Source organism: Grammomys surdaster, unplaced genomic scaffold (genome assembly GCF_004785775.1).
Source record: "Grammomys surdaster isolate TR1022 unplaced genomic scaffold, NIH_TR_1.0 265, whole genome shotgun sequence".
In the NCBI taxonomy this organism is placed as follows: domain Eukaryota; kingdom Metazoa; phylum Chordata; class Mammalia; order Rodentia; family Muridae; genus Grammomys; species Grammomys surdaster.
The window spans coordinates 822,303-846,563 of record NW_021604706.1 but is presented as its reverse complement, the minus strand read 5'-3'; the positions used below and the strand labels follow the sequence as shown (position 1 = coordinate 846,563).

General features: G+C 36.6%; 1 pseudogene; it reads right to left on the bottom strand.

Moving 5' to 3' along the window:
* Positions 1–2,093: 2,093 nt before the first annotated feature.
* Positions 2,094–24,261, bottom strand: part of LOC114628183 — a 27,918-nt pseudogene continuing 5,750 nt past the window's right edge.

Sequence of the window (24,261 nt, the reverse complement as noted above, 5' to 3'; positions counted from 1 at the left end):
AAGCACCTGAGACATAATCGACAGTCTATGCTGAGCCTAATTCATATATTTCATCTCTTTAACACACCAGGGTTCATTACCACCTCTTCCTCCTTGACTTCAGGAGAGATCAACTCTGATGTTTGTGGTATGTCATCTTCCTCATCCTACACCCAGACCATCACCTTTCCACTGTTCATCCATGAGACAACATCAAAATTGGGGCCCCTGAGAATGCATGACTTCTGTCTATTTAATCATATAGAATAATCACTGCTCAGCTCCTAGATGGTACTTTCTACATGTCACACTAGCAAAGTTGGGTCACCCCTGGGAATACCTTGTACACAATTAGTTTCATTATGAAGATCTCATTTAAACCCAGAATTTACTTGAACAATCAATATTACATACTACTATAAAACCACTCCCTGTTAAGGTCAGAATTGTCTTTTATCTATCAGAGGCAATTCTTTCTGATGGGAAGGAGGAAAGGTCTACAGCATCTGCTTCTCACATTCCACTGCCAGAATTACTCAGGAAGGCCAGTCACTGGGACAGAATGAGGAGTAGAAGACAAACAGAGTCACAATATCTAAGGATCAAAAGTAACCTTAACCACAGCTAAGACCCATACTGATGCAGATGTAGGAAACTGCTCAAGAAACAATGTAGGTTGCTACATGGGCTATGACCAAATAACTTCACTGACAGTGTAGCCTCTCTTCAACTGTCTGCTCCCTTTTCCAAGCTCTCTGTTCCAAGTGTCACTTTCTGATAAAGGAGTCTAGTCTGGGGATTCAGAAAAGAAATAAAATACAATATGCAGACATGTTCACCCCACTAGGACAGAACAGACTGAAAACCACAAATTACAATGAGTAAATTTTACTTCCCCAAACCTCAATCATAACCAACATATTGTACCACTTTTCCAGGACTTTCTTCAAAAGTCCATATAACTGTTTATGCAAAATTTCAAAAGTCTAATAATTCAAGATAGTATACTTTGACAGGCATCAGAATCTTTACCAGTGCCCAGTATTTTCAATCTCCATCTATCAGATTGAGGATTTGCTTCTAAAACACCTCCATTAGCATAAGAAGAGCCATAAAGGAACCTACACTGATTGATACCTCAGAGTTCTAGGAAGATTCATTTACCAAGCAGCAAACATAAAGCCAGATGTGAAACAAACAAACAAAAAACCCACACCCTCCCCACAATGTTTAACGTAATCTGGGAGACAAAAGGAGTTAGTATTTGGTGAAAGACCACACACACACACACACACACACACACACACAATACCTGAAGGGCAAGGAGAGCACCTACAATACCAGACTTGCACTTCAGCTCTAGACAGCAACTGTTTAAGAAAGTGTCTAAAGGCTACAAAGATAAAACAATTGGGAATCATGTACTAGAGGACCACAGTTGCTCACCTAGGAGCAACAGAAGTATACTTGTACCTAAGGAGTCTTTCCTCTTTAAGAGTCCTTGGTTGGAGATTCAGGCCTTATTTGCAGGCAAAGCTCTCTGTACAGCACAATGTACAGCCCATTCCCACTAGCCAACTTGAAACCTATCAGCCAGCCCACTACAGCTCTTCTATTTACTTCTAAAAGTAAGAGGCTGTGGCCTGTCTTTAAACCAAATTCACTGCATACAAAGATGAGATCCACGGATTGTGCTTGATGGTGATGTAAGAAATCAAACTCATAGATAAAATCCTGTGTTTTTGTTACCTTTATTATTCTCTGAGAAATCCCAAATAGGAAATGATCTAGCTTTCAACCCCAGCAAGGAAGCTTTGCTGAGTCCCCAAAGCATAGGATGTGAGGTGAAGAGGAAAATGGATGGGAGGGAAAGGAACAAGCTGAATTCATCATCACTTCCTGAAGAAGCATGTGGGAAGTATAAATCTGCTCATACGCACAGCAAATGATTTAAGAATGTATGTCAGCACTGCTCAATTAGTAAGCCTAATAAGGATTGTGTGTGAAGAGACAGTGGAAAAAATGCTGGAAAGAACACTGGCACAGTGGTCAGAAAATCTCCTATGATTGGCCATGTAGACCTAATAGTCATTGCATCTTTCTAGCCTCAGTTCCTATATCATTAGCAATGAGATGATATCTACATCATCAGTCTGGGGATACAATTCAGTGATAAAGTACTCAAGGTCTGGGGTCCCATCCCCAGCACTAAAAAAAAAAAAGAAAAAAAACAGTTGCACAAAGCTCAGAATTAAATGGTATATCATACCTATAGATTGAAACATATTGGCTCTTCAATAAATAAATGCAAATCAGTGTCACCGGGAAATCCCTGTATATAAGTGACTAATGCACCAAATGAAAAAAACTAAAGAATAAAAATTTAGTTGAATTGCAACAGATAGCGAAATAAGCAATAAATATTTACTAACCAATTACTGTCTTCCAGGTATTTTGTTAAGTGCTATGAAGTATTCTTATTTAATATTAAGAACAACCAATAATGTAGATAATTATTATCCTGTTGTTATATATTTAAAAATCTAAGGGCAGGCACAGTGGAACATGACTGTAATCTCAGCTTGGGCTGAGGCAGAAAGATCATGATTTCCAAGCCAACCTGGCCTAAATAATGAGACTCTATCACAAAAGTGAAAAGAAACTGAGACTTAGAGATATTACATAACACATCCACTGTCTCATAGCTACTGAGTAACAGAATCAAGGTTTGAACTGTGACTTCCAGAGTTGAAACTGCTAATATTTCTTCACAGATGCTGAAGCTGTTAACAAGTACTACAAGAGACAAACATTGGCAAGTATCAACCATAATCATCCTGACAAAAACAGTTCTTTCTCTTACACAAGATTCTATAGTGCTAAGTACTACTGCTTGCATTTTCATTAGCACAATAGCAAAATAGATGACATAGTGTAGTTTACAACTTGGGGCAGGTGATGTATATAGTTCTATTACTCAGGATCTTGGAAATACAGTACCAGTGCCTACTTTACGTGGTTGTGATGATTTGACCACGCTAATATTTGTACATTCTCTACTGTATCTTCTAGAATATGCTATGTATGCTTGTTAAACAAATAGCTACATAAATACAAAACTTAAAATTAAGAAACACATGATCATCTCACTAGATGCTGAGAAAGCATTTGACAAAATTCAACATCCCTTCATGATAAAAGTCTTGGAAAGATCAGGAATTCAAGGCCCCTACCTAAACATAGTAAAAGCAATTTACAGCAAACCAGTAGCCAACATCAAACTAAATGGAGAGAAACTTGAAGCAATCCCACTAAGATCAGGGACTAGACAAGGTTGCCCACTCTCCCCCTACCTATTCAATATAGTACTGGAAGTCTTAGCCAGAGCAATTAGACAACAAAAAGAAGTCAAAGGGATACAAATAGGAAAGGAAGAAGTCAAAATATCACTATTTGCAGATGATATGATAGTATACTTAAGTGACCCCAAAACTTCCACCAGAGAACTCCTAAACCTGATAAACAACTTCTGCAAAGTGGCTGGTTATAAAATCAACTCAAACAAATCAGTAGCCTTCCTCTACATGAAAGATAAACAGACTGAAAAAGAAATTAGGGAAATGACACCCTTTACAATAGTTGCAAATAATATAAAATACCTTGGTGTGAATCTAACCAAGCAAGTGAAAGACCTGTATGACAACAACTTCAAGTCCCTAAAGACAGAAATCAAAGAAGATCTCAGAAGATGGAAAGATCTCCCATGCTCATGGATTGGCAGGATTAATATAATAAAAATGGCCATCTTGCTGAAAGCAATCTACAGATTCAATGCAATTCCCATTAAAATCCCAACTCAATTCTTCACAGAGTTAGAAAAGGAAATTTTCAAATTCATATGGAATGACAAAAAACCCAGGATAGCGAAAACTATTCTCAACAATAAAAGAACTTCAGGAGGAATCACCATCCCTGACCTCAAGCTGTATTACAGAGCAATAGTGATAAAAACTACTTGGCATTGGTACAGAGACAGGCAGGAAGATCAATGGAATAGAACTGAAGACCCAGAAATCAACCCACACACCTATGGTCACTTGATATTTGACAAAGGAGCTAAAACTGTCCATTGGAAAAAGGACAGCATTTTCAACAAATGGTGCTGGTTCAACTGGAGGAAAACACGTAGAAGAATGCAAATTGATCCATACTTATCTCCTTGTACAAAGCTCAAGTCTAAGTGGATAAAGGACCTCCACATAAAACCAGATATACTGAAACTAATAGAAGAGAAGGTGGGGAAGAGCCTCGAATACTTGTGCACAGGGGAAAAGTTCCTGAACAGAACACCAATGGCATATGCTCTAAGATCAAGAATTGACAAATGGGACTTCATAAAATTGCAAAGTTTCTGTAAAGCAAAGGACAGTGTCAATAGGACAAAACGACATCCAACAAATTGGGAAAAGCTCTTTACCAATCCTACATCTGTTAGAGGGCTAATATCCAATATATACAAAGAACTCAAGAAATTAGACTTCAGACAACCAAATAACCCTATTAAAAAATGGGGTATAGAGCTTAACAAAGAATTTTCAACTGAGGAAACTCAAATGTCTGAGAAGCACCTAAAGAAATGTTCAGTATCCTTAGTTGTCAGGGAAATGCAAATCAAAACAACCCTGAGATTCCATCTCACACCAGTCAGAATGGCTAAGATTAAAAACTCAGGTGATAGTAGATGCTGGCGAGGGTGTGGAGAAAGAGGAACACTCCTCCATTGTTGGTGGGACTGCAAGATGGTGCAACCGCTTTGGAAATCAGTGTGGCGGTTCCTCAGAAAATTGGACATAGCAATACCTGAGGATCCAGCTATACCACTCCTAGGCATATACCCAGAAGATGCTCGAACATATAACAAGGACATATGCTCAACTATGTTCATAGCAGCCTTGTTTATAATAGCCAGGAGCTGGAAAGAACACAGATGTCCTTCAACTGAGGAATGGATTAAAAAAATGTGGTATATTTACACAATGGAGTATTACTCAGCTATTAAAAACAATGAATTCGAAAGTTTCCTAGGTAAATGGATGGAACTAGAAATTATCATCCTGAATGAAGTAAGCTAATCACGAAAGAACACACATGGTTTTCACTCACTGATTATTGGATATTAGCCCAGAACCTTGAAATACCCAAGATGCAACTCACAGACCACAAGAAACTCATGAAGAAGGAAGACCAAGTGGGGTGATTCAGTCCTTCTTAGAAGGAGCAACAAAATACTCAAGGGAGCAAATATGGAGACAAAGTGAGGGACAGAAACTGAAGGAAGGGCCGTCTGAAGACCGTTCCACCTGAGTATCCATCCCATGTGCAGTCACCAAAGGTAGATGCTGATGTGGAAGTTAGGAAGTGTATGCTGATAAGAGCCTGATATGGATGTCTCCTCAGAGGTCTTCAAGAGTCTGACATATTCAGAGGCAGATGCTCACAACTAGCCATTGAACTAATCATGGAGTTCCCAATTAGAATGAAGTTAGAATGAAGGCCATTGAAGCTGAAAGGGTTTGTGGCCCCATGAGGAGAGCAACAATACCAACCAACCACAGCTCCCAGGGTCTAAACCACCAGCCTGGGAGCACTTAGGGAGGGATTCATGGCTTCAGCTGAATATGTAAGAGTGGAGGGCCCTGCTGGGCATAGGTGGAAGAAGAGATCCTTGACCTCATGAAGGCTGGATGCCCCAGGGCGTGGGAATTTTGAGGGTGGGGAGGTGGGAGTGGGTGGGTAGATAGAGGTTACATCCACAGAGAAGAAGGAGGAGGGGTAAGGGGATAGGGGGTTCCTGGGTGGGTGGGGGATGGGGTAAGGGGACAACATATGAAATGTAAATAAAACATCCAATAAAAATAGTATACCAAGAAAAGAAATGTAAATAAATAAAATAATTTTTTAAAATCCCTAAGAGGAAATGGAAAAAAAATTAAGAAGCAGCATATATGCAGGATTTTTTGTCTAAATTCTGCATGAAGGTGCTCTGTAGTTCATGGGTTGTTTGGAAGCTATACCCTCAGGTTCTGGGTCCTCTCCCTTGCCATAAATCCAGCAGTGACTACTTCTCTAGGAACAGTTTCTCTATAATCCTATAATAGAGCCAGCTGCCTGTTTCTCTCTCCTGTTCTCTCAACTGTACAAAACCACTGTTGTTAGCTCAACCTACCACTGTTCTGAATCAAAAAGCCTGTAGCAGGCTGAAAAAGCCATCAGAGTGGGTGTGTGGCAAATTGCTGTGGTAATGTCTTTAACTACCTATGGTTTCAGAAATAACAGAAAAAAAAATACAAAGGATGCCACCAGAAGATCACATGCTGTCACGGAGATGGGCAAAAACCAAGGAAGACAAGAGCTACCACCAACCTGGTAAAAGACAAGAGAAAACCACACCCAGATGTTTTCCTAATTTTCTCTTGTGCCTACATGTACTCACTCTTTCATATGCACACTTATGTTGTCATCAAGTGCCCTTCAGGGAAACACCCACATTTCCAGGAGAATCTTTATGGCAATATCCATACCAGGGTATTGCCAAGAATGTTCTCACAAAGCACATCTCCTGAGACATCTTCCAGTCCAAGTACTCCAACACATCTATGATAGAGATATTTGAAAGGAAATTGAAAAGAACAGGTTCTTTTAAAGATGATACCCAAGCCCCAACCATACATACCATCAAATGACACCACCAAAGTTCAACTTTGTTATAAATAAAAACAAGATCTCTTTAGAACTCCCTTCCACCCCCACTGAGAATGAATCTGCCACATGAATTCTGTAAGATTTGGCTTCTACTTCTCTACTTAGGACCCAAGCTCTTAGACGGAGCCTCGGCCCCCTACTGCCACAGGACTGCCCTCCAGTTAGAATTTCTTTCTTTGAATTTTTACTGCCAGAACTTCTACCATGCCCTGTCTCAGCAAGATTTTCTGACCTATCCCACTCAGTTCCAGTTTACTGGGGCCTTCAGTTTCTTCCTGCTCTATAATATGATAGCTAATTATGAAATGAAACAACTTCTGAAAAATTTAATACAGACTATTACTGTCTTATTCCATGGGCCCTGTATTTTGAGGAGAGGCCTCTGAGGCCCTATTAATTTATCTCAAGGTAACTCTACATGGGTAATTGGTATGAACTTTTCTTCTGTTTTGAATGTCATTGGACTTTATAGATTATGGTTGTTCTTTAAGGACAGGAGTTGGGTCCAACTTTGGAATCCTGTGATATTTTTTCTCTTTTTGCTACTCTTAAGGCAAGGTTCATTAAGGGTATCTTGCTTCCCAGTCCTGTAGGGTATAGTGAATAACAGAAGTTGGTTGATTTATTATTTGTCTTTTATATAAAGGTAGAAGTTATGTGCTACAGAGTCAGGGAATGGACTGTATATTCGTTGTTCAGATTATTTAAGTTGGTTGTAACAAAAGAGATTCTTTCTAGTCTTCTTACTTTGGAATCTTGTCCTGACTGTTCAATATCTACTTGATTGCAGTTTTTTTTAAATCCATTTCCACTAAAAGGAACTTTAAATTCTTACCTAATAACAAATGCCCAAGAACAAAAACAAAAACAAAACAAACAAACACAAAACCACATACACGGACACACACAAAAATACTTATCGTATTGGGTCAATAGGGATTAAAGTTAGGTGCCTGCTACACAATACATTCTCAATAAATAATTATCATGCCCTCAGCATGACCTTTGCTAATAGTCTTTAATGTTGGACACATAAGCAAGCCAGTGTGGCCAAAAGGGTTTGTTTCGTTCCCACCAAATTCATTCCACGTGGGCTGTGTGCCAGGTGCTTTTCACAGAGTGTGTCTACATTGCCCTCTGCTACTGTTTTGCTCTCCAATAATACCATTGTCCAGAGCCAGAGATAGGAACCAGAATATTTTTTTGTTCTGATTTCCAGGAAAGGTGAACAATGCCAGGACTAATTAGCTGGAGCTAAGAAAGAAGTGTGTGTAAGCCACATGCAGAGTATTCTTCTTAAAAAAAAAAACTGCAATAACTTCTACTTTATAAATGCCCTTTCAAATGCTGCCATTTGACAGGAAACGCTTTCAGATTTCATTTTTTTTCCAGGCTTGTGACCTCTCACCTACTTTGAATGATTCACTCAGTCTATTCACTCTCCAGGAATGTTGGCTTTGGCAAAGAACTGCAAGTCTCTTAAAATAAACATAACTGGGCTTTCATCTCACAGCAATCACTGCTGGCTGCATATTTCACACACTGTGTGGCAGGATATGTTAAATTAAAATCATAATCTCTCAAGTGAGATCCAGGTCCTGGTTAGGCCACTCAAGAATTACTCATGCATTAACTTCCCAAGAAGAGTATGAGTAAGATCTTCAGCCATTACATCTCCCAGGTAATGGTCTCAACCCCTCCCAATTACCCCAAACCACAGTAAATTAAACTCATCCAGGAAAATGGCATTTGGAAAGGAAGAAACCAGTTCCAGTACTATTTTAAACATGGACATACTGGAGATGTAAGCTAAATCACCTTGTTGTTTTAGTTTAACTCAAAAGTTAGCATAACTCAAAAGTTAAATCTTGCTAAGCGAATGTACCAAATCTTTATGGATTAACAATATGTTCAACGTATTTTAGATGTTTGAATAGTTCAAACAAATATATGACACAGAGCCCTTGTGAGCTTAATGTCTTCCAGGATGAGCAAGACAAATGAACACATCCTAAAGGCTAATGACAGAGGCCAGATGTATGGTATCCCCACAACGAAACTTTTGTCTGTGTGACGCCAGGATTTCAATTCCTCCAGGTATGTGACTATAAAGTAAGTCCCAAGACTTGTAGGTTATCTTGGATTTCTCATGTATAAAATAGCATATGCCATAATAAATGAATCAAATGACTAAAATGATTCAGTAAGTTAGGAATGACAGAATTACTATGTGTGGCTAATATGGCCTATAATAAAACAACGATCTAAGAAGTCAGCCCAAAGAAGTTATTGCTATCTTTGGTTGCTTTTCAATAAATGTAAACAGGTAACTTAAATTACCATTTTAATTTTTTAAATTTAAATGCTGTGCATACCTTCTTCACTATCTGGAACATGGTAAGTGCATAATATACTTTGTTAACTGTGTAAATAAATACAACTCTAAAATGTAGTTAGATTAAATTTGCATATAACACAGTAATAAGAGATACCTTGGTCTTATGTCTCCTAAGCCTTCTTCTTCTATATTGCCTGAAGAATTAATAAAGGCAAAAATCTGGTGCAAGAGAACCTTTGCACTGTCAGATTTCTTGAGTTATGGTTAGTAGTATATTTCTGAGTATCACTACAGTAGGTTTTTTTTTTCTGATCCAAAGCATAGCCATAGAAAAGAGCTTTTTTTAAATGTCAAAAATTCTTAATGAGGAGATAATAATGAAAAGACCCTTGTGCTTTAGTTCAACAAAAATAGCTAAAACAAGGCTGAAAATGCAGTAAACTACCAGTAGCTGAAGTCTACATCCACATTTCAGAATGGAAAGACTAGATTAAGAGAGCATCCTCAGTCCACAAAGAAGACCATTACCAAGATTATGGGAAATACACAAGGCTCACTGTCTTGCTTAGGAAAAAGCCAATATGGAAATATACACAGTGTTAAAATCGCTATGTTTCTCTCTCCTAAGTGAACTCTTCACAAGATGTGTTTATGTTTTTCTCTGTACAATCATAAAGGGAACTAGATATACACGATTTAGGAAAAAGCAGTCTCTAGAGAAACAGGAAAGCATGAAATACCTTAGCACAGAGTTATTTTCCCATAAGGAACCATTACCTTCACCGAGGGAAACACAGGGTAACAAGACCTTTTCCTTTCAGCAACATCCAACCTAAACTGTAGGCCCCTTCTGGAGTGATGTTTTGCTATGAAGATCTGGCCCTGCAGGAGAGCTCATCGAATAAGGAAGAGCTTCTGCTGGGCACTGTAGTAGGAATGGAGGTTCAGGGGAAAATGTTTTTCTCCCCAATACCCTACTTGTGTATATCCTTATGTACATAGAAAGTGCATATGCATATATGCTTTCCTGTACATATGAAGTTGATATTGTTGTTGTTTTTCCTAAAGGAAATAGCCTATCAACTAAGATCACATGGGTACCACAGTTAAACTCAAAAGGTTTATATAGGAGGGCTTTAAATAAAGGAGTCTCCCACCAGATTGTGAGAACAAGTGTAGAATGTTGTACACTTGCAGAGAGTAGCACAGGCAGGAAGCCCTAGTCATCAATAAGCCTGAGAAAGAAGGATCCTGTGCAAGTTGGCAGATGGAGCAGGGACAGACCACCTAGTGGAAGCTCTGGTTATATAAGATGTCAGCCACTATTTGTGACCAGGGAGACTCCCCCCCACACCCCGTCTGCTTCCTTTTGCCCTACTTCATGCTTGTACCTCTGTAGATTGAACCCAAAAAGAAGTATGGTGATATGGTTCATTTCTTCCAAGATTAGAGAAAGGAGGAGAATTCCACTGAAGTTGATAAATACTTAGTTGATAAAGTGCTTAGCTATGCTCTGCAAATAAGTCTGACTACAGTAGGTCTCAAGAATTATTACATGGCAGCCCTCAAAGAGAAACAAGAGAAGGCAGCTTGCATGGAATGCTGCTGCCAAGGGTGAGCTCTTATTGTTGCTTTTAATCTTCCTTGCGGCCAGTTTTTGTTTTCTTAACTCTTGCTTCTTCCTTTTGATATTTGTTTTTCTCTTCCCCACCTCCAGACCTCCCACTGAGAATGAGTCTACACAGTGAGTCCATGACAAGTTAGTTAACTTTCTTGATCCTACTTTTGTTCCTAACAATGTAGGGTGTGGACCAGACGTTCTTCCAATCATAAAATGAAGCAAATAAATTCCTACTAGATCTTGCTTCTAAAGATTTTAGAGAAAGGAATGGTGAAAATGGGGACATGGAGATAAAGATGATATTTTAAAAAGAAAAATACACTTGAAGCAACTGTTTCAAAATGTATACTTTTAGGGATGTTTAATTTTATGAATATATTTAAAGAAACTTTCAGAGTGCGTAGGTACTGAAAACGAGACTACACATCAATGAAATTCATTCATTATTTTCCACTCTAGTTTTCCCAAGAATTAGAATTTTTACTAAAACGGTTAAACTATCAAAACTGTGTTAGATTAGTTATAGTTCACTAGAGATTAGTTTTATTCGTTATTGATTATAGTGTCTACTGGTGAAGAACCACAATAGTCTCTAGAAATATGATTCTGGAGATTGCATTTCATAATAACTAAAGGGAAAAGGAACCACCACAGTGATTCTTCTTAGGGGAGTCAGAAATAGCATAATTCAAAAAGGAATGATTTGAGTATACTTATCTTAAAGTCCTTTAAATTGCTCTACTATTTGCAGAACAGCTTAAAGATATACTTACACTTATTCTTAATAGAATATTAATGTTCTCCCTTATGAATCCTTGAATTCTTTTAAAATCCCTTGACCAGGGAAATTTGATGACACTTATAAGGGGCTATTATGTGCTTTTAGCAATCCCACTAGACTGGCTTAGAAGACACCTGCTATGTGTCTTGGTGTGTTTGATAATTTCTTGTTCATACTATGGGATCTTGAGGGCAAGACTGTGCCTATCTTGTCTGTTGTATGTAATGTCTAGTACCTAGTAAGATAAATTGCCCAATGGATTTTGTGAATAATGGAATGAATGAAGTTGGTTTTGTTTGTTTGTGCGTGTGTATGTGTGTATATATGTGTATATGTTGCCTTCTTCCCAAAGTATAAGTTCCCTTGAAGTCAAGACTCCTGTTTCTCTAAGGAGAATCCCTTGTTTCATCTTGGGTCACTAATTCAAACTTGTCAATAAAAAAATGAGTGTTTTCTAAGGTTCTATGCACACTTCATCTTTGGACATTGTGACACAACATTGCCATTTATAAAGTTCACATCAAGCTACAAAAATATTCACAAAACCTATAATTAATTTACTTGATAGTTTTTTATTGATCCACATTCATAGCTGAAGTGCTCTTATACACATCTAAGTTTTCAAAGTATAATGGGTTTACTTATGATTTTACAAGTTAATGATGGTACGGGAATGCTATGCTTTGGATTTTAAGTTTGGATTTTTTTCCTGGACTAGTGAAAAGATGATGAACAGAAGCAGAGAGCTATAGTTCCTGCTCAGCCCTGATCACTAGAGAACACTACTAATACTCTATGCAGTGCTGTGTTAATAAGTGGGACACAGAATGTGATAGGTAGTTTAAATGCATTTGCTGCTTATTGAGATTTTTGCTTTATAATGATCTCATGTGTATTTAACCCTATTGTAATTTGAAAAACATCTTTACATTTAAAAAATTGTTAGGGAATATATACTCTGTGCCAGGCTTATGAAAGACTGTTCAAATAGATCAGTGGGTAAAACCAGGAAAGGTCCATGATCTTATAAAATTTATATAGGATTATATGGAAAATATGTTCTGACCAGATAGTTGCTCAAATAGTTACAATTGCAATCAGAAATAAAAACTAAGTTATTAAAGTAACAAAATTTAGACACCTAGATTATATCAAGAATTGATGAGAATATAAAGAGCTGGAGAATTCTTATGTCTGAATGGTAGAAGCATATGGTAAAATTATTCAGGAGAAACTTAAATGTATATAATCAAAGTAACTGCTTTTGCTTTGTGGCAAGTAATTACCAGGCCACTTACAATGTAGAGATCATAAGGAGATGGATAGATAGACATTTACATTATTTATCACAATATAAGTTGTGTCAGAAAGGAAATTGACAACTCAGTTCAACAGTGGAAAGGAAAATGTGGCAGACATTCTCTGTATGTTAGGAAGATGGGCTTTTTCTTTGATCTTGTTATCTTCTTGGAGGAATGCACAGACCATTTAATTAACTTCCTTGGTTACATCAAGCCAAACTCTCTTCCTACTTGGTCTTATTGGGACATCATACACAAAAGTTCGTAACAAACAACCAGATAAGTAGTCTGTGGGAAAAAAGTCTGTAGTCTACTGTCCAAATTTGATCCATCTCTTTTTTGATCCACCTGTTTTTTGATCCACCTCTTTTTGGGGAGTCGTTTGTAAGTAAATTTTTGTTGGAATATGAATTCATCTATTTGGCTATGTATTGTATATGTCTCTTTTCATTCTATAATGGAAGAGTGGACTTGTAACAGAGACCATATGACTCACAAAACACAAACTACAGACTATCTGTTGGCCTTTAGCCTAGGCTGCACCCCACAGTTACATGGCAACAGCTAGGTGTGCCTGACTTATTATAAAAGGGGCTGCTTGCCCCCTCCTCTTTCTCTTGCTCTCCTTCCCTTCCTCCCTTACCCGCCTTCCACTCTCTCTCCATTCTCCCCCTTCTCTCTTCCCTTGCTCACAGCCAGCTTCTACTCCTCTATTCCTTTCTTTTTCTCTGCCTTCCTCTCAACTCCTCTCCCAATGCCCTGAATAAACTCTATTTTACACTATACCATCCTGTTGCTGATGTCTTAGAGGGGAAGGGATGCCTCAGCATGGACCTGCAGAGGCACTCTCTTCCCCCACACCATACTGTGCCCCCACCAAACATGTTCCTTCCTATCTTTGTATAAAATTCAACACTATCTGATTCTTTTAAGAATCTTGTTTTATTTGCTAGCTTCTAGATTACACACACCTGTAGAAACATGAATAAATCTTTAAAACTTAGCACTAAGTTTTAAAAGGAAGGAAGAAAGGATGGAAAGAAAGAAAGAAGGAAGAAATAGTCATTTAGCTCAGTGTTTTAGCATGCTTACCTAGCAGGCAAGAAGTCCTAGTTCCCACCACTATATAAACTGGGTGAGATTTGAGCACCATAATCTCAGTGCTGAGGAGGTAGCAACAGTAGAATCAGAAGTTCACAGTCATCCAATGGTGAATTGGAGGCTGGCCTGGGTTAGGGTGAGATTCTGTCTCAAAAAAATAAATGAGAAAAATAGCACACACACACACACACACACACACACATATATATATATATGTTTACATATACATATACACATTATATAATGTATATTATATACACAAATACATTATATATAATAATATGTATACAGTTGTTGTATACATTATATCATATATAATGCACATATGATATATAATATATACATATAACAAGATTGGAAGAGTATTTAATGGATTAAAAGGTGTGTGTGTGTGTGTGTGTGTGTGTGTGTGTGTGTGTGTGTTGAAAGGCAGGCATAGCAACTTAGAGATATAATTCTAGTTCCTAGAACTTGAGGCTGAGGTTTTCAGAAATCTTGAAGCTAACATTGGTTATACAGTGAGACCTAGGCAACCTGGCCTGCAGAGTGAGAACCTGTCTCACAGAACAAGGATTTATATTATATTCAGCAGATGACTGCTATGGAAGGGGAGAATGGGGATGGTATGTGCAGAAGGATATGCATGTAAATATCAGACAAGACTTCTATAGGTGCATGTGTGTTCAAGATTCAAGATTGGCAAATAGTTTCAAGCAGTTTTCTAATGTGCCTATACATATGCACTATCTTACCAGTACAATTAAGAAACTCTACAGCCTCATGAGTATTTGCTATTGTCTCTCTTAAATTTTGATCATTCTAATGAGTTTGTAACAGTATCTCATTATCATGTTGATTAGAATTTCCTTGATGAATATGAGGTTAATACTATCTCAAATACTTAAGAGTCACTTGCTTATTCTGTTTTGTGAATAATTTTCTCTAGTTTTCCACTAGGGTAATTTCATTTTCTTATTATACTCTAGATCTGAGTTTCCATTCAGACTCTTTTTGCTGTCTTTGGAGGAACAACACTTCTTACAGTAACTCAATGGATTTGTAAACATGGCCAAATTCATTTAACTTTCTCTTTTTGTTTGATACATTTTACATTCAACTTAGAAATCTTTCCCAAGGTAATGAAGCTTATCTTTATTCTACCTTCTTTATTGTTTTCTCTTTTCCACAATTGATTTGGAATTAACTTCTGGTTATAATATAGAGTAGATATTAAGTTTTGTCGGCTTTTTTTGTTCCATGTACTTTATTGAATGACTCAGCATCCTTTATCAATAAAATATCATTTCTCTGTCAAAATGGACATTTTATTATGTTGTAAGGATAAAATTCTCAGTCTTGAATTCACCACTATTTCTCATGGACAAATATTAACCTGTAACTAAAGAGTCAGAGTGCAAGTCCAACAGAAAGCCCTTATGACCTAAGACATGATAGGAAGAGAATTACTTTTCTAGACAATCTTAAAAAAACAAATATTATCAATCTAAATTCCATAAACTATTTCAATTATTTATGGATAAGCTGTTGGCAATATCATTATCTCACTATTTCTGTCAAACTTCACGTCTACCCTCAGATACCTGTGCAGATGACATTGAAAAGGGTAATGGCGAGCAAGACCCTGATCTCCTTGAGTAGTTACTAGTGAACTGGTTTTCAAGATTGAAAAGTGAAATAAAATTGACATGGGTTTTATGGATTTGGTTTTATGGTTTGGGGTTATTTACACTGCCAATATAATTCCTGATCATGTGTTCTGGATCACGAGTCAGTTGTTCCTCATATCATATCTGAACCCTGTTTCTCATGATGCTACGGACAACCGAAACATCCTATAGCTGGTTTTCTACATTCTTACTATGTTACTGATGCCTAGAGATATCTTCCACTTTGACTTAACACTTACTCTGATATTTAATTATATCCTTTGAAATATCCTCTTTACACATGTCCAATTTTTTGAGCACATCTATTATGAAGTCCCTTGACTCCAGCTGTTCTATTGACTTCTGTAAGCCTTATCATTTACTACTCCCTTCTTTGTTAGTAAGGTCTGGTATAGTTCCCAGCACTCATCATGCTGATTCATGCATTTGTGCCTTTAGCTGTGATGTGCTTCTTGCATGTCCCACCCTTCCTACCTTCATTTCTCTACTAGAAATGAAATTCCTTCAACTTCACAAGTGTATTAGTCACCCGGAAGCTTTGCTATGACTCAAGTGGGTTGAATAGTCTATGCCTCCATTATAGCCTTACATACCACATGGCATACACCCATTAGTTTTGATTCTCCCAATATTGCTCATAATGCCTGGTACAATGTGGTGGCTCCCCATCTATATTGAGTGCACTGGAACTGTACTTGTTTAGAATTTGTTATAATTGAGGCTAAAGACCAAGTAGGATTGAGCTTTACATAAAACACTGAGGCTGCTAGTGAGTTGTCAGGTCAGCCCTGGCAACCACTTACTCCAGAATAATAAAGGAAGCTTAAAGCTCTAAAGTTTACAGCTTGCACAGAGGAACTCAGATGACACCACCAAAGTTTCCTTTGTCATGAACTTATGTCTAGAACCGAATTTGTTTTAAAAGGCAATGGAATGTCCTTCATCTCATGTTTTCTCAAGCCATTGGCTTACTATGACACATCCTTCACATAACTGTGGTGTTCTAGGGAAGTATTTAAAATAACAGGCTAACTAACAAAAGCACTTAGGGATCCGTGTTTTGTTTTGAACATTAAAAGAAGTTAAAATTACAGTGGTCAGTGAGTGTAGCCACATACCATGCTAGCTCCTTTGCCCTTTGAAAATAAGAGATATGCGTCTCACAGACTGCCTTGGGAAAAAAATGTTTTATACAAGACCACATTAAACTTTGAAAACTCTAGCATCATTTCTGAAACCTTACTCCAAAATAACTTAGTTGGTATTTAAATATTTTGCAAATGCTCTATGTGTAATTATAAAGCTTATAATGATAGCTTAGGTCAATTATGCTTACTATGGTTGGCAGCTTATAATAATTAAGTAATTATCTGACATAATAACTAGGATTCAGAAAGGGGTAAAGGTTTTTCTGGGTGGCTTTTCTCTCTTTGCACCACTGTTGTATGTGTTCTGTGTGTCTCCCTGTTGTGCTGTATGTCTCAGGCAGCTGTATAAACTGTAGTTCCTTTCCAGTTTACTTTTAGACTGAGTACGTTTATGGAAGAGACCATGGAGAACAGAGAATGCTAGGAGAGCGAGGTTAATGTGTTTTTTCACTTGACCCAACTGTGCTCCCCTGTGACTGTGTCTCCTGTTGTGAAGCTTCCAACAGTGCCTTGTTCAATGACTTCGTAACAAAGCATTTTCTCCTTGCCCCTTTAGGCCTAAGAGTAATAATGGCTTTCTGTTGATACCAGTATCTAAATGTTTCAACATCCTTTGTTGGTTTTCTTAACCAATCTCACGTCTCTGTAATTAGTTCTCTCATTAAAACATTTGATTTGTGGAATACTATTACCTGCCAAGATCCCAACTGAGCTCATAAAGAATGGTTTTATTTATAGAGTATACTTCATATCACAATTGAGACAAAGTTCCCCTATTTCCCAAGGTGAGTATTAAATTAAACTAAAAAGAAATAAAATCATTCTTTATGACTCATTAATAGATTTATAATTCACCAAGGAATTACCTGTGAAAACCAAAATAAAAAATACTACATTTAAGTCATTTTAAAACTGTACTCCATAAAATCCAGGAATACAAAAAGGGAGAATATCAAAATTTTAAATTAAAGGATGTATTTACAAGAAAAAAAATCAAAAAAGGAGGAAAATCTTTACATTTAGAAGGCAAAAAATAGTATTAATTTCCAGACTTTATATAAAATATGAAAACTTGACCCTATCACTTGGTTAGACTGCAATAATAACTTGTTCTTTTTTACCCTGTTGACTGATTTGATAAAATTCCAATTAACATTTCTTGCCATATGGCTAAGCATATGACAGGCTTCATCTCGTACAGCCTCTGGTGAGTAGATGCAAAATACTTGGTAGAAATATACTAGAAAGAATAAAGTTTGGAGTGTGTCAAAATAATGGATGCATAGGCAAAAAAAAAAAAAAAACACAGAAGACAAATTTAAGAATGAATGCCAAAATTCTTACTTCTTATTCCATGAGGCTTTATATAGAGATTCTCCTTGCCTTATGGTTGGCAACTTCAGATAGTATAAAACAAAATACCTAGAGCCAGTGTAAAGACCAAAATTAAAAACTAAAGAGATGGTTTGTGTTCAATATAGGTTTATTACTTTTGCACCATTGTAAAATTGATCTTGGGAACAGTATGTATTTCCCTTATAAGGAGAACACCAAATCTCAGTTACACTAATGTGAAATATTGGTTTTGGTAGTATAAAAATATTATGAAAAAAGAGTGAAAGATCTTTTTATGCCTAAAGAGACTATTATAAATTGGTTATTTAATTTTAAAAAATCCATGTGTTTTCAGACTTTTCACGTTTACTTGTCAATCCGTGACTGCATTAAGACAGGTTTTGCAGCTTGGGCTAGACATAAATTCCTTCTGGAATCTTGTTTTGGCTTTGTTCTTTTGTGTTATGTTTGTCTGCTTGGTGTTTTTTAAGACTCGGGAATGTTCACCTTGAATTATAGAAAATAAAATAACTCACTACTCACTATTTTTATTTTCAGACAAAATGAAATAAGAGCACCAGATTAATCTTGATATGTTTTGTAATGTGGTAGCATGATGTGGTGGGACAGGGTGCCTTAGTGGGTTCTTGCTGAAACACCTCCACTGAGGTACCAGCCATATGGTTGGGTTTAGTATAAAATGATGTTTATTTGGGACATGAGAATGGGGTGTGGGAAAGAAAGGAACAGAGAGAAACAGAAAGAGAAGAGAGAGAGAGAGAGAGAGAGAGAGAGAGAGAGGAAGAGGAAGAGGAAGAGGAAGAGATAGGCCAGGAACATATGGAGAGGGGAGGGGAGGGGGAGAAAGAGGGAGGGAGATAGAGGGGGGTGTGTGTGTGTGTGTGTGTGTGTGTGTGTGTGTGAGAGAGAGAGAGAGAGGCACCAAGAAATCCTTTTATAGCAAGCCAGGTTCATACCTGACTGTTGCTAGGTAACTTTGGGCAGAGCCTAGAAGAAATGCTAACAAATCTCTCAACTGAAATAACAAAATAATAGATTAAATATATGTATAAATAATTTTCAGGATAGCAGTTACCCCAGGCAACCATGATTAGGGTTATCCAGAAAAACAAAACCAATAGGGGATATGAATTTGTTCACACAATTATAGAAGTCAAGCTGTCACATACAAGTTTAAAAACCAGGAAATATTGTAGTGTAATTTAGTCTCAGACTGAGGACAGAACTCTGAAAACTGGAAATATTGATGTCTGGGGATGTTTGTCCAAACTCAACTCAATTCTTGTTTGGTTTGGGCTCTAAATAGATTGGATGAAAGCCATGAACATGAGGTAGATCTTTACTGAGCCTTCATCTACTGACTGAAATTCTAGTCTCTTCTAGATACACCCTCACAGATATATTCAGAAATAATGTTTTGGCAGATATTTTGTATTCCTGAGTGCATTCATCTTCACACATAAAATTATCCATCGCAGAAAAATTCCAGGACACAGGACAATGGAATTCAAGCAAACACAACAGACTATCCAAACCAAGGAGATGGATCTGAGAATCCAGGAATATTAAAGTAACCATAGTTCTTAGAATGAAGTGCTAGAGAGGAGGTTGATGGACAGAAAGGAAAACCTGGGATGTTGCAGACGGATCTTCAAGTATTTAGCTCAGTATTAATCTTTGCATACATGAAAGGAAGCTGCCACAGCCTGGGAAAAGAGTCATCTTTAGAATTACAAATTTTAACACAAACAAATGGTATATACACAAAGTACCACATTAATTTGTATTATTTAGCATATATAATATATATATATACACAATTTTAATTTTCGAATTAAAAAGAGGAAGGGATTAATGAGAATAAAACCTTGCTTTTACACAGGACTGGGAATTTTGTCTCTTCCTACCAGTCAGACTAACAAAACTCATGACTCATACAGCTTCAAGTGTGATATAGAAAACTCACCTGCTTTGATATAGGAAATAATTAGCTTTAAACAAAATACAGCTCTGATCTTTCCTAAGCAATCTTAAAAGCAAAAGATCAAAGAATCAAATTAATTTCCCATTTATTTAGTTATATCTCAGAAAAATCTCAATAATATATAACCAACATTTATATGGGTAAATTCACAAGATTTGCCATTTCATTAGATATCTGCTTAAAATATTGATAGTATGCATAACATTGTTTATGCATATACCTGAAATGAGTAAATTAAATTATATGTAAATTATATCTAGGTAAAATACTGAAAATACTATAAAAAGGAATAAAAAGACTTACAAAAAAAAGATAAAAATCATGTGAAAACTGTCCAGAACTGACACAGAATTTAGAATCACATGAGGATGTTTTAAAAGTCACAATAATATAACATGTGTTCTAAAAGTTAAGTGGAAAAAGAAGGTACTCTGCATGCTTCCAATGGATAAAAATGAACACCAAGCCAAACACAAACCCTTCAACCCACAATGGTGTCATGCCTGCAAGATATACTAGTGAGATGGGGGGCACAAAGTTTATGAGAGTAACTAATCAATACCTTATTTGACTTAAGGCTCATTTTATGAGATGGAACCCATACCCAGTACTGCTTGGGTAACCAAGAACCTGAGACTAAATAGCTCAGAGACCTAAGGTAAAATCAAATACTAGTATTCTTTTTTTTTTAAAAAAAAAAAAGTAGCAATAAAATGACTTCTAATGGTGTTCTGCTTAGTGCTCAATGCCTTGATCATCAAAGAATCTTCTCTCTACAGCAGACAGGAATAAATACAAAGATTTATAGCCAGTCATTATGTAGAAAACAAAAGAACTGGGAACATTCATCCCTAATATAGGCATCTCCATCAACTTTCATCAAATTTCTTTCCTTGGAGCTCGGGGAATCCCTCAGAGGAGTAGGAAGCAAGAGTGTAAGAGCCAAAGTGAATGGAGGACATCAAGGACACAAGCCCTTCTAAATCAACAGGATTGATGTTTGCATGTGCCCACAGAGACTGAGACAACATGCATAGGGACTGCATGGGCCTGCGCCAGAGTGGAAAGGAGAAGTGGAAATCCTCCCACATACCCTACCCAGAATCTATCTCCAACTGATAAGCACTAGCAAAGGAAAAATTAGTTTCTTCCAAAGTAGTCTCAATGGGGAAACAAATTTACTCTTCAGGATAGGCAGCATGCTCAGTAGTAGCTGGCCAACAGAAAATGAACTCTTTTATCTTTGGAGGTTATGTCTTACAAGGATGTGTCAAGGCTCTTCCTTTTTTACAAAAAATTATCTTTATATATATGATTTTTCTTTTTACCCTGTAGGCCTTTGCATATCTATTATGGCTTCCAGATTGGTATTTTTGAGGCAATCCCTGAGTGTGTGAGCGGGTAGATCTCTGTTTCCTATGGCTTCTCTTGGATCATTCCTCCAGTTTTCTTCTTTTTTTGTCCAATTTCTAATGTCTTAGCTTTTGTTTTACCATATGATATTGTATATATTATATTATCCCATAGAAGTCTGTTTTTGTTCTAATGAAAAACAGAAAGGGGGTGAATCTGGTTGGTAGGAAAGGTGGAGAGGAGCTGGTAGGAGTAGAGGGAGTGAAAGACATAATTAGGACATATTATGTGAAAAAAAGCAATCTATTTTTTAATAACAAGAAAAATAAGAATAAAATTCAAATACTTAAAAAAAAAACAGGAGATGAAACCTAAAGAGACAACCTCTAGTAGATGATAGACATGGCCCCCAGATGAGACATGGGGCCACCCACTTATCTTCAAAATTCTTGACCCAGAATGGTTCCTGTCTAAAGGAAATGCATAGGTAAAAATGGATCAGAGACTGAAGGAAAGGCCATCCAGAGACTGCCCCAACTTGAAATCCATCGCATGCTCAGGCACCAATCCCTGAGACCATTACTGATGCCATATTGTACTTGCAGACAGGAGCTTAGCATGGCTGTCCTCTGAGAGGCTCTACCAGTAGCTGAATGAAACAGATGCAGATACTTACAACTATTGGTCTGAGGTCAGGAACCCCAATGGAAGAGTTACGGGAAGGACTGAAGAAGCTGAGGGGGATGGCAACCCCATAGGAAAACCAACAGTGTCAACTAACTCAGACCTTACAGAGATCCTAGCTATTGAGCCACCAACCAAAAAGCATACATGGGCTGGCCTGTGCCCTGCCCCCCTACCCAGTTACAGATGTACCAGGAGTACTGCCTTGTCTGGCCTCATTGGGAAAGGATGAGCTTAATCCTGTAATAACTTGATGACCCAGAGAAGGGGGATGCTAGCAGGATGAGGTGGGAATGGGTGAGTTGGTCAGGGAGCACCCACTCAGAAGCAAAGGGGCAGGAGGATGGGGTGAAGAACTTGCAGAGGGGGGACCAGGAAGAGGCGCAACATTTGGAATGTAAATAAATAAAATAGTTAATAAAATAAAAAATGTTTTAAAAACTTTGTAAAACAAACATAAAATAAAGACATTTGAAACTCAAAAGCTGAAAGAAACCATTGATAGTAGAGCTGTTCTATAAGTAAAATAAACAGACTTCTCTGAGACAAAAAAAAAAGTAATTCTTTGTAATTTGAAATACAGGTTTATAAGATGGAATAAAGAGCAAAGGAAATGGTGACCACATGAGGAACTAGGTGAAGTTATTTAAATTTCTTTACAAGATAGTTAACTAAACACAAAGAATAACAGAGGAAGGAGCTTATAACATAATTAACATACATGAAACCAACAACAGAGATTGAGGTTAGGTGAGAAATGGAAGTATATTATAAAGCCTTTTAATATATTTGAGATAGTGTAATGAGATGATAATGTCACTATGCATCCTGAAGCAAATGCTAATAAGCTACCAAGGAAAAGAAACTGGAATTATTTTTGAAATTATAAATTAAAAGGAGGTAAGAAAAGAAAGAAAGAAAACTCAAAATTAACAAGTTAGTTTTCTGTGAAGATGAAACCCTAGCAACATTAATTATTAGACAACATATAAGAATCCTGAATATGTCAGAAAAAGGAAGACATTTTTCAGATGGAATAGAAAGCAATTATATCTGTATATTTTCTATAATGAGGCAAAATGTGTAAAACTAAAATAATGAAAATGTGCTAACTCTAATCAAAATAAAGATGAAGTAGCTATATTAAAGTTATGCAAAGTAAATTTATGAACAAAACAATACCAGAGATAATTAGGGCCATTTCATAATTATTTAGAAGTTAATTTATTAAGAGACACTTACTGTCTTAACATTTTTTTCATTTAATTATAAGATTAAAAATACATGAATTTTAAAAGATCACATACTATGTATGTGTACATAATAAACTATAACACTGTATAACTAATAGAACACGTTATTCTCAAATAAAAGTGGAATAGTTTTCAAAATAAACCTTATTTGCACTATAAAACAAACCTCAGTTAATTTTAAAGAATGCAAGTCATACCAAGTATATTCTCTAAACCCCAATGGAATTTCCTTGAAAATCAATACTGAACATATCTTTAAAATAAAACCCTATAATTTTAGTAACTGAGTAATATTCATCTGGATAACTCATGGTTCAAAGAAGCAATCAAAAGAGAAATTAGAATATATTATTTTTAAAAATACAAGTGAAAGTATTATACACAAAAAAATTGCATGCCAATTACTAAGAAGGGAGGCTTCAGGTCATTGATCTTAGTTTCTCTCTTGGATAACTAAAGAAAGAGAACAAGTTAAACATAAATTAAGCAGAAGAAAAAATGTATTAATCATTTTATTCATTTACATTACAAATGATATCACCCTTCCCAGTTACCTCTCCCAAAACACCCGATCCCATCCTCTCTCTCCCTGTCTCCTTTGCTTCTATGAGGGTGCTCCTCCACCCAGTAACCCACTCCCATCTAAATAACAATGAGAAAAAAATCAATGAAACAGAAAAAAATAACACAGGAAAATAAAATCTAGCTACTTCAAAATAGCGATAGAAAAATAAAACTATCCAGTATTACTCAGGAAAAGAAGAGAAGATACAAATGAACAACATCTGAGATGAAAGAGTAGACACTCTAGAAATTTTATACATTATAAAAAGATAGGGGACACTATAAATAATTTTAAAGATTTATTTTTATTTTTATTTTTATTTTTATTTTTATTTTTATTTTTATTTT